This window comes from Giraffa tippelskirchi, chromosome 6 (assembly GCF_054371585.1).
Source record: "Giraffa tippelskirchi isolate mGirTip1 chromosome 6, T2T-mGirTip1v1.2.pri, whole genome shotgun sequence".
Classification (NCBI taxonomy): Eukaryota; Metazoa; Chordata; class Mammalia; order Artiodactyla; family Giraffidae; genus Giraffa; species Giraffa tippelskirchi.
The window spans coordinates 52,856,674-52,869,060 of NC_137280.1; the positions used below are offsets into that span (position 1 = coordinate 52,856,674).

General features: G+C 42.5%; 1 long non-coding RNA gene across 2 annotated transcripts in view; it reads left to right on the top strand.

The window, feature by feature from the left end:
- The window catches only part of LOC145511325 (uncharacterized), a 106,540-nt gene that overhangs the window by 16,614 nt on the left and 77,539 nt on the right, over window positions 1-12,387 (top strand). For both annotated transcript variants that reach the window (XR_014057799.1, XR_014057800.1), the window contains 2 exons: window positions 3,644-3,741; window positions 5,550-5,773. This is a non-coding gene — a long non-coding RNA (uncharacterized LOC145511325). The remainder of the gene's footprint in view (window positions 1-3,643; window positions 3,742-5,549; window positions 5,774-12,387) is intronic.

Sequence of the window (12,387 nt, forward strand, 5' to 3'; positions counted from 1 at the left end):
CTCTCACATCCGTACATGACTACTGGAAAAACCATAGCCTTGACTAGATGGACATTTGTTGGCAAAGTAATGTCTCTGCTTTTTAATATGCTGTCTAGGTTGGTCATAACTTTTATTCCAAGAAGCAAGCATCTTTTAATTTCATGGCTGCAGTCACCATCTGCAGTGATTTTGGAACCCCCCAAAATAAAGTCTGCCACTGTTTCCATTGCTTCCCCATCTATTTGCCATGAAGTGATGGGACCAGATGCCATGATCTTAGTTTTCTGAACGTTGAGCTTTAAGCCAACTTTTTCACTCTCCTCTTTCACTTTCATCAAGGGGCTCTTTAGTTCCTCTTTACTTTCTGCCATAAGGGTGGTGTCATCTGCATATCTGAGGTTATTGATATTTCTCCCAGCAATCTTGATTCCAGCATGTGCTTCATCCAGCCCAGCGTTTCTCATGATGTACTCTGCATACAAGTTAAATAAGCAGAGTGACAATATACAGCCTTGACATACTCCTTTCCTGATTTGGAACCAGTCTGTTTTTCCATGTCCAGTTCTAACTGTTGCTTCCTGACCTGCATACAGATTTCTCAGGAGGCAGGTCAGGTGGCCTGGTATTCCTTTCTAAAATGTGAATCCTACTGCCTTGGCCTCACCTAACTGATAAGGTGTGAGGGCTTTCATTGGAGTCCAGAGTCATTTGAGGCAACAGCTTAATTTTGGTGGAGATAAAGCCTGTACAACACTTTACTTAAGAGACTCTACTGGGAAGGCAGAAGCCAGTGTGAATCCTTCTCCTGGAAGGGCAAACTTCACTCTGTCAGTGGTTGAAGGTGTTTTATAGCTGATCTTTTGCCAACTTCCCTATTTGTCTTAATGGGATTAGAGAAAGCAAGACTCACGTTCACTCATCACTCAACTCACAGCCTTGGCATTTTTTTATATTTATTTATTTGGCTGCATCAAGCCTTATTTGTAGCATGCAGGGTCTGTAGTTTGTGGTACATTGTCTTCTCTCTAGTTGTGGCGCACGGGCTCAGTATTTGGGGTGCACAGGCTTAGTTGGCCTGGCAGCACATGGGCTCTTAGTTCCCCGACAAGGGATTGAACCCATGTCCCCTGCTTTGGAAGGCAAATTTTTAAGCCCTGCACCACCAAGGAAGTCCCATCATTGGCAGTTTATTCAGCTGTGGAATGGGGCTCAGGTCTTGGCCTTAACAGGGAAAATTTTAGGATCTGAAAAAATAGCACTTATTTCACAGTTCAATTATTTCACCTGATGGATAGAACACAATTTACCAAAAGTTCTAATATTTTATTATGTGTTTGTGTGTCTGGGTTTGAAAGATATAATATAATCTTGGTCAAGGAAAATCTTCTGGGGGCAGTGGTGGTGGTTTTTCAGAAAGGTTTCTTTACTGATAAAAAGACACATACATAGATATCTTGTTTCTCTCCTGGTGCCTCATGTGACATGACATTTATTTTGTGATATATTAGAAAGATAACAGACATCAATAGATATGAAAGTTATAACATTTTGGCAGTGATAATTTGAAGAGACAAGGACTTATGTGAAATAGGCATGTCTATTTAACATTCATTATTAATATCTTTGATTAAAACTAGCCTTTATGAAGTTTAAAAATTAACTGGAAAATTTAAATTTACAGAATAATAATGGGTCTGTGTCCTGAAGATTAAGGAAAGGAGCCCCTGAACAGGAAACTAAAGGATCCTCCAGCAGCATTGACATCCTGGTTGATGGTGTTGGGTGTGGGAAGGAATAGGTCCAATATCCCAGTCTCAGGACAGATCTGATTCTGTAGCTCCCCAAGTGGGTAAAAATCACCTACAGTACAAAAGAGCCCCAGTGTGTGACAAGGAGGCCGAGACCCCAAGCAGCCCCGTGGTGGACCCGCCATGACCTCACTTCTCTTAAACAAAGGGTTGAACTGGTTGGTTCAAAAGCCCCTTCAGTTAGAGACCCTTCACCTCACTGGTGCTGACTGGTGGCCCCCATCCCAGGAAGGGATACCCAGCTAAGGCATTCAGAAACTCAGGGGTATGAGGATGGGACTTCCTGATTCCTGGAGCCACCCTAGCGCATCTCATTCTTTCCTTCTCTGCAGCTAAAGACCTAATGGAATGTGCTCCTCCTCACGCCCTGCTCACCTTCCACATCTGTCCTCTTTCTAGGCCCTGCTGCTTCTTGGCCAGCTTTATTCTCTCTGCTCAGGACAGAGGCAGCTTGAGTGTCCCTCTGCCCAAGCCCTCCTTGAGGCCACTGACTCTCCCACATGGCAGGTCCTGTTTTCCTACAGAGGTTCATCATCCTGAAGGCCTAAAGGCACCAGTCCTTCTCCCCTTTCAATGTGACAGTCCTGCTTGAAAGGAAATTACACCCCTTGTGATGATGATTAATTTCATGTGTCAGCCTGGTTAGGCCCTGATACCCAGTTTCAGGTCAGACAGCAGTTTCAATGGTACTGTGAAAGTATTGGTCAGGTGTGATTAGCATTTAAATCAGTAGACACCAAATAAAGCACATCACCCTCCATACAGTGGGTGGGCCTCATCTAATCAGTTGAAGGCATTAAGAGTAGAAGACTGTGGTCCTCTGGTGGTTCAGATGGTAAAGAATATGCCTGCAGTGCAGGAGATCCAGGTTCAATCCCTGGGTCGGAAAGAACCTCTGGAGAAGGAAATGGCTACCCATTCCAGTATTCTTGCCTGGAGAATCCCATGGACAGAGGAGCCTGGAGAGCTACAGTCCATGGGATCACAAAGAGTCGGACACGACTGAGCAGCTAACACACCCCTGAGGAAGTAAGAGTTCTGCCCCCAAATGGCCTTCAGACTTCAGCTGCAACATCGACACTTCCCTGGGTCTCCAGGGTGCCTGCCTCACTGCAGATTTTGGACTTGCCAGGCTCTACCATTGCATGAGCCAATTCCTTCAAGTAAGTTCAGTCTCTCTGAGCAAGCGTCTCTGTCTCTACACACACATACATGCACAAACACAACACAACACACCCCACTGGTTCGGTTTCTCTGGAGGACTCTGACTGATACACCCTCAAAGCACAAACCTAAGGCCCTCCTAAAACTGAAGGAGAATCGATAGAGCCAGCCTCTTTTCTGGCTCGTCAGTGCCTCACCTGGTTTTTATGCCCTACCACTTAACACGGACCGCGTTATGAACGATCATCCGGAGGAATTTTAAGATCTCCCTGGAGGAACCATGTGATTATGAGACTAAAGGAGGAAACTTGCTTTTATGTCTGAATTAAATTTTCAGATACAGTGATTTACTAAAGCAGCTTCCTCTCTCTGGATAGTGTTTTTGGTTGTTTTGTCTAAGATTCACTTTCCGTTTCTCTGTTCTGTTGTAAGGAACAATTCTTCCTGGCTTTCTGTAAAATCACCCTAGTTGGTATCAGCATTTTGCCTAGTGTCTGGCACTCTTTTTCATTTTTAAATTTGGTATTAATGTCTGGCACACAATAGGATGTCAAACTCTTTTCTAGCACACTGCCCAGGCACAGGGTTTATGCGTCTGCCTGGTTAGGTGAGATGGGACAGTCACCTCTGTGCTTGCCCGGCAACCCCTCAGACTGCCCCTCCTCATCTCTTCTCATTCTTCTCTGCAGCTGTGGGTGCAGCGCTCAGCAATCCTAAATCTGTCTGCTTGGGAAATACCAACAGGAGAGAAAGGGAGTTACAATTGAAAGGAAAGGAAATTCTAAATGTAAGTTTTAATTTCTGAGCACTTGAAATTCTCTCTCTTCTCACCCACTCTTTAAAAAATAAGTAGGTGACTTTGTTTAACACCTGTATCAACCTTAAAGCAGCAAAGAATTGCTGAGGAAAGAGAAGTGTTTACTCTAGATTCCAGTGAAGTAGACCAGTGACTCAGGGACACAACCAAAATGAAAAAAGGATTTTTCCCTCAAAAAGTCCACAGTCCAGAGGAAGTAAAAACAGGTACACCTTTTTTTTTTTTTTTTAAAGCATGGGTTACTAGGGATATATTGACAGGTTAAAAGGATAGACGAAAAATAAATCTTGAGGAAGGTGTAAAGTCTTGATGAAAGTCTCATGTTTCAAAGATGTCTGAAACAGAGATCGATCCCTGGGTCAGGAAGATCCCCTGGAGGAGAGCATGGCAACCCACGCCAGTATTCTTGGTTGGAGAATCCCATGAACAGAGGAGCCTGGTGGGCTACAGTCCACAAGATGGCACAGAGTTGGATACAACTAAAGCAACTTAGCATGCACGCACACACACATATATAAAGAAAGGCTATGTAATGATTATTAAAGATAAGGCAAAACCATATGGGTTGAAATGTAAAGGTATTTACAATTTACAGTGAATGATAAAAGATGGTTAATTATATATAGTATATACTAAATTATCTATCATATTAAATAGAGGGGGTTTGAGGAATTGTCAGAGTTATTTTATCATCATTATTATCGTTACCATCCTTGCCATTTGGGGTCACGTCCTAAGTATCAGATGATTTACAAATGTTACCACATTAAATCCCCATGACAACTCTCTGTTGGGTATTATTATTCAGAATTTACATATGAGAAAAGTAAAGTACGGAGTGGTGACTTGCTCAAGGGCTAACGGTTAGTGAGACGCAGAGCTGGACTCAACATCTCTGCCTGATTTACAAGCTCTCACTCTTTCAAAACTCCATAAATACATAAGATATGTTGCCTACTTCTAAAGAAGTAAGTTTATAATCTAATGGGGCAAGAGGAGAGGGAAAAAATATGTAACTAAGGACGATGGTGGTAATAATCATGATGATAATTACTGAAGCTAATTTAGGTCTAACTGTTTGCCAAACTCTATTCTAGGTGTTTTATATTTAATCACATGTGTGAACTTCATGGTTACTATGGTTACTATGTGACAGGTATGATTATTATCATACTTTACAGAAAAGAAAACTGAGACCCCAGGTACACAGTTTTAGGGCCTGGCTGTTTAGTTACTTCATTTACACCACCTCCAAAGGTAGCACAAGAAAAGAAAGAACAAGTGAATTTTCATGAGACATCAAAGGATAATATTACTTCCAAATAAGGATTTACAAACTCAGAGGCTGGGAACCTCATCTGCCTGTGTTTTCAGGACCTAAAACAGAGCCTGACAAAGAAGCCTGCTGTAAACATTCACTGGTTGGACTAAGGATTCTAGTCCAGGAATGCTTAGTCTAGCCAGAGGAAGCTTTTTATAAGGACCTTACAGAACTGTGAGATTTGGGTGGGAGGGTAGGGGCCGAGAAGCGGGAAGGCCCATGAAGACACAGAATAAACCCTGTGAGTTCATACTCAGTCTGTGAAGGGCAGGTCCTGGAAAGAGAAAATTGAAAAGAGATGTTTGGTGAAAGTTCAAACCCATGAAAGGGCCTGTGGAAGATAAGTTTGTAAGTTAGATGAGCATAGGTGACAAAAGGCCTTGGCTGACAGGCAAAGGAGTTTGAATTTTAGTTAGTAAATAAAGACAGATTTATTAAGAATTTTTTTTTTTTTTAGCAAAAGCTTGACAGACATGGAATGGGACATTAGTTAACATCCAGTAAGATCAAATGAAAGGGAGAGAAACTAGGAGCAAGAGACCAACTAAGGGCATCATCCCATGGTACAGATAAGAGACTGAGAATCTGAGCTAATGAAGTCACAGCGAAGATGGAGAAGAGGAAAGGATTCGAGAAAGATACTCAGAATGGAGATCTGATAAGTTTCCTTGGATCCTGACTGTAAGTATGCATTGTGCTTTTTAAAAAATGACTGTAAATTCTGTGACACTCCTACTGGAGCTGGGGTTTATGTCTGCCCTCCTTGAATATGAGCAGAGTGAGTCAGAAGAGACACCATGTGACTCCCAGGTCCAGGTCGTAAAGGCCCACGTGGCTTCCAACTGGCCATGCACCATGTTAGAGGTCTTACCACCCTGAGCACCCTCCAGAGGGGCCACGTGGAGAGCTCCAGGCAGTCATACCACTGACCCCTCTCTCAGCCTCCCTGCGGCAGTCTGGGAGGAGAGTCTTCTTGAGCCTTCCTGCCAGTCAACACCACCAACAGCTGCCCTCAAGACAAACAGATGTACAAGAATCGACCATCTGAGCCTGCATGAGTGCCTGACTTGTGATATTGGGAAATGTATTAAAACTGTGTGCGTGCTTAGTTGCTCAATCATGTCTGAGTCTTTGCAACCCATAGACTGTAGCCCACCAGGCTCCTCTGTCCATGGGATTTTCCTGGCAAGAATACTGGAGTGGGTTGCCATTTCCTCCTCCAGGGGGTCTTCCTGACTCAAGGATTGAACCTGTGTCTCCTGAGTCTACTGCATTGGTGGGCGGATTCTTTACCTCGAGCACCACTTGGGAAATTATTGTTCCTTTAAGCCACTAAGTTTGGGGATGGATTTGTTACATAGTGATCACTAACTGGCGATAGGGGAGTGCAAGTAGGTGTTAGTAATTACGGCAAAAGAAGGACTCACATGGGATATGGCTATCCTATCTGTAACTTCAGTATTAGATCAGCAGCACCTAGCATTGTGCATCAGCACACCTTTATTGACTAAATAAATCAGTTTCTTCTTTCGTGCTAACATGTAACCTCAATAAAGTTTACAAATCTCAAGTGTACAGTTCAGGGAGATTTTAAATATAAATAGGTCCATGTGACCACTACTCAAATCAAGATTAGACTATTTCCATCTATTTGGAGGTCTCTCTTATGTCCCCTCCTAGCCTATATTCCACCCAAAGGAAGCGCAATTGTTCTTTTTTATTTTAGGACAATTGCTTGACAATGTTCTGTTGATTTCTGCCAAACAACAACGTGAATCAGCCATAAGTATAGATATGTCCCCTCCCTCTTGACTTCCCTCCTACCCCACTACTCTATCCTACCCCACTACCCTATCCACCACCTCTAGGTTGTCACAGAGCACCAGGTTGAGCTCCCTGTGTTATACAGCAACATTTGTTGTTGTTGTTGTTGTTCGGTCACCCAGTCGTATCCAATTCTTTGCAACCCCATGAACCACAGCACGCCAGGCCTCCCTGTCCCTCACCATCTCCCAGAGTTTGCACAAGTTCATGTTGAATAACAGGCAAATTTGGCCTTGGAGTACAGAATGAAGCAGGGCAAAGGCTAATAGAGTTTCTGCCAAGAGTATACACTGATCATAGCAAACACCCTCTTCCAACAACACAAGAGAAGACTCTACACATGGACATCACCAGATGGTCAACACCGAAATCAGATTGATTATATTCTTTGCAGCCAAAGATGGAGAAGCTCTATACAGTCAGCAAAAACAAGACCAGGAGCAGACTGTGGCTCATATCATGAACTCCTTATTGCCAAATTCAGACTGAAATTGAAGAAAGTGGAGAAAACCACTAGACCATTCAGGTATGACCTAAATCAAATCCCTTTTGACTATACAGTGGAAGTGAGAAATAGATTTAAAGGACTAGATCTGATAGACAGAATGCCTGATGAACTATGCATGGAGGTTCGTGACATTGTACAGGAGACAGGAATCAAGACCATCCCCACAGAAAAGAAATGCAAAAAAGCAAGATGGCTGTCTGAGGAGGCCTTACAAATAGCTGTGAAAAGAAGAGAAGTGAAAAGCAAAGGAGGAAAGGAAAGATATACCCATTTGAATGCAGAGTTCCAAAGAATAGCAAGGAGAGATAAGAAAGCCTTCACCATTCCATGTTCGATGCATGAGACAAGGGCTCAGGGCCGGGGCAATGGGATGACCCAGAGGGATGGGATGGGGAGGGAGGTGGGTGGGGGGTCCAGGAAGGGGAACACATGTAAACCCATGGCTGATTCATGTCAATGTATGGCAAAAACTATTACAATATTGTAAAGTAATTAGCCCCCAACTAAAATAAATAAATTTATAAAAAAAAAAAAAAAGAAAGCCTTCCTCAGTGATCAATACAAAGAAATAGAGGAAAACAATAGAATGGGAAAGACTAGAGATCTTTTCAAGCAAATTAGAGATACCAAGGGAACATTTCATGCAAAGATGGGCTCAATAAAGGACAGAAATCGTAGGGACCTAACAGAAGCAGAAGATATTAAAAAGAGGTGGCAACAATACACAGAAGAATTGTACAAAAAAGTTCTTCATGACCCAGACAATCACGATGGTGTGATCACTCACCTAGAGCCAGACATCCTGGAATGTGAAATGAAGTGGGCCTTAGGAAGCATCACTATGAGCAAAGCTAGTGGAGGTGATAGAATTCCAGTTGAGCTATTTCAAATCCTGAAAAATGACGCTGTGAAAGTGCTGCCTCAATATGCCAGCAAATCTGGAAAACTCAGCAGTGGCCACAGGACTGGAAAAGGTCAGTTTTCATTCCAATCCCAAAGAAAGGCAATGCCAAAGAATGCTCAAACTACCGTACAATTGCACTCATCTCACACACTAGTAAAATAATGCTCAAAATTCTCCAAGCCAGGCCTCAGCAATACGTTAACCATGAACTTCCAAGTGTTCAAGCTGGTTTTAGAAAAGGCAGAGGAACCAGAGATTAAATTGCCAACATCCGATGGATCATCAAAAAAGTAAGAGAGTACCAGAAAAACATTTATTTCTGCTTTATTGACAAAGCCTTTGACTGTGTGGATCATAATAAACTGTGGAAAACCCTGAAAGAGACAGGAATACCAGACCACCTGACCTGCCTCTTGAGAAACCTGTATGCATGTCAGGAAGCAACAGTTAGAACTGGACATGGAACTACAGACTGGTTCCAAATAGGAAAAAGAGTACGTCAGGCTGTATATTGTCACCCTGCTTATTTAAATTATATGCAGAGTACATCATGAGAAACGCTGGGCTGGAGGAAGCGCATGCTGGAATCAAGATTGCCGGGAGAAGTATCAATCACCTCAGATATGCAGATGACACCACCTTATGGCAGAAAGCAAAGAAGAACTAAAGAGTCTCTTGATGAAAGTCAAAGAGGAGAGTGAAAAAGTTGGCTTAAAGCTCAATGTTCAGAAAACTAAGATCATGACATCTGGTTCCATCACTTCATGGCAGATAGATGGGGAAACAGTGGAAACAGTGTCAGACTTTATTTTTCTGGGCTGCAAAATCACTGCAGATGGTGACTGCAGCCATGAAATTAAAAGATGCTTCCTCCTTGGAAGGAAAGTTATGACCAACCTAGATAGCATATTAAAAAGCAGAGACATTACTTTGTCAACAAATGTTCATCTAGTCAAGGCTATGGTTTTTCCAGTGATCATGTATGGATGTGAGAGTTGGAAAGCTGAGCGCCGAAGAATTGATGCTTTTGAACTGTGGTGTTGGAGAAGACTCTTGAGAGTCCCTTGGACTGCAAGGAGATCCAACCAGTCCATCCTAAAGGAGATCAGTCCTGGGTGTTCATTGGAAGGACTGATGTTGAAGCTGAAACTCCAATACTTTGGCCACCTGATGTGAAGAGCTGACTCATTGGAAAAGACCTTGATGCTGGGAAAGATTGAGGGCAGGAGAAGGGGACGACAGAGAATGAGATGGCTGGATGGCATCATTGACTCGGTGGACATGGGTTTGGGTGGACTCAGGGAGTTGGTGATGGACAGGGAGGCCTGGTGTGCTGCAATTCATGGGGTTGCAAAGAGTCGGACACGACTTAGCAACTGAAGTGAGCTGAACTGATGTTCATTGCATCCACTGGAGGAGGGAATGGCAAATCACCCCAGTATACTTGCTGTGAGAACCTCATGAACTGTATAAAAGGCCAAATTTCCCATTAGCTGTCTATTTTAAGGTAGCGTTATTTTAGTCTCTAATGCCATAAATCAGTTTTATCTGTTGATAAACTTCGTCAAAATGGAATCCTCGAGTATGTAATTGTGGAAGTCCTCTGCAATTGTGAAAGTCCTTGTGCGGTCAGACCTCTCCGGATGACCATCGTCTCCGTCTCTGTAGATTCCCGGCTTCACCCACATGACTATCCAAATCCTCTTAATTATAGGGCTTATTTAGTCCCTAGTAACTGAGTCTTTCTGACTTCAGTTCCTCCTGTAAATGGTAGCCTCCTTCTCCCCGAGTAGAGAAGACTGCTCCACATCCAATCTGCTAGCCATCTGCTGTAAATGAGAGGGTGTCGCTCCAGGACTCCATGTAAGATCCCCTGTTCAACAAGCCATTCCTGTCTGCGTTGCTCTCTCCAGGCTCTTTCTTCAGTCTTGAAGCTGAACAACCACAAAGCTTGCAGGTCTGCGGTTGCAGCCCAACGGGCATGTGTGTTGTGTGTAGTGATAGTTTGGTTTTCTTCACTGCTACGTAGCATTTCCTTGGACCACTGCCACAATTTATCTTACTGTTGGTGGAGCTTAGGGTTAATAACTCTGGGTTATTATGAATAATGCTGCTGCAAACGTGTTTGTAAATCTCTTTTGATCTATCCTCTGACAACTCAATTACATCCTCGTTTTTTTCTAACAACATTTTGGAAACCATTAGCTCCCTCATTATATTTGTTTGCTTGACCAATATCTGGGAAGAATATCTTAAAATTTTTTACTGATATACAACAAGTGATTATTAATTTACCTGCTACTCTTTCACTAAGAGGCACATTTTAGCCAAGTATTCTCAGAAGGGGGGAAGGGAACTGTAATAGCGTTATCTTTAAAACATCTTTGTCAGTGTTAGTTAGCCCACATTAATGATGTGTAGAGCCTATGTTTCTTGCTCAGGAATGCCCCTGAGGTTTGGATGGTAGATTTTATGGTCACCTGAGCTTCTCCCACTCCAGGTAGAATTCACACTGCATTGGAAACATGCCTTTTTACGATAAAAGTGGAAGAAACATGATCATAACCATGGATGTGATTTATATGTGTGTTCTCAGGAAAACTAATTTTAAGAGAAAGAGCATATGTGGAAGTCAAAGATCTGCATGTTGACTCCCTTAAAGTGTTTTTGTCTGTGGACCATCTGGAAAATCTTTTCCATCCTCAGAAAGTACTTGGATCCCAATTTCAAGACAGTTGGCTCAGTTCATCCCAAGCAGAACTCACCTGGAGATCAGACAATTGAATTTACTAATTAAAAAAATTAAATTAAACTAGCTGTTCAGGAAAAACTCATTAAGCACAGGAAAAGAAGTCCTGATACAAGATCCTTTGTTCAGTAGTTATACTTCTCAAAGTCATTCATTCACTTATCCAGCAAACGTTTCATGAGCACCAGGTGTGGACCAGGCATGGAACTAGGCTCTGAAAAGACAGCAGTGAACAGGGCCAGTATGTCCCCACATGCAGAAGTCTACAGTCAATAGAAAATGTTGCAAATAAAAGGAATTGATGAAGAGTCCTACAAAAGGGGCAATGGTATGACCCAGAGAGATGGGATGGGGAGGGAGGTGGGTGGGGGGTCCAGGAAGGGAAACACATGTAAACCCATGGCTGATTCATGTCAATGTATGGCAAAAACTATTACAATATTGTAAAGTAATTAGCCCCCAACTAAAATAAATAAATTTATTAAAAAAAAAAAAAAAAGGAGCTCTGAGAACAGACCATGAAGTTGATCTCAAAGGATGTTTTCATTGCTTTGGTTTACAACTTAAAAGATGTGTCATATACAAGTGTATATAAATGTGTGTTTAAATGTAACTTACTAATGATAGCCATGAACCCTATAATCCCATGTGACTCAGACAGTAAAGAATCTGCCAGCAATGCAGGAAACCGGGTTCAATCCCTGGGTCAGGAGGATCACCTGGAGAAGGGAATGGCAACCCCCTCCAGTACTTGCCTGGGAAATCTCATGGACAGAGGTATAGTCCATGAGGTCATAAAGAGTCGGACATGACTGAGCAACTAACACTTTCACTTCTTTCAACCCTATAGCAGATAGAACATAACTAACCCACGCGGACCTCAGATCCTGCAATGTCATTGTTTGGAACCCTGTTTGCATTTCTATTGGTGTCTCTCATTGGGTATTGCCACCTGTCAGTAAACTTGATAGACACGTTCAAATTTCATACATTTTACTTTCAAACTTAGGAAGAGACTAATAGTTTACATATTAACACTTAAAATCAAAGCCATGGTGGTTTATTTAAATTTACACATTATAATCCTTCACAGAGCTATAAACAGAACTCTGGTTCATTAAATTGGTAATGACTGCTCCCTGCTGAGAACATTTATTTCTATTTAGTCCTGAGCCACAGCCCATGCCTACCCACAAGCTCAGGGACCTTGGGTAAGCTGTTATCTGAGGTTTGCCAAAAAGTTTGTTTCAAAATAACTGTCCCTGTTAGCATGCAGAGTTCCACAAAGGAACAAAAACTGCAATTGTGTT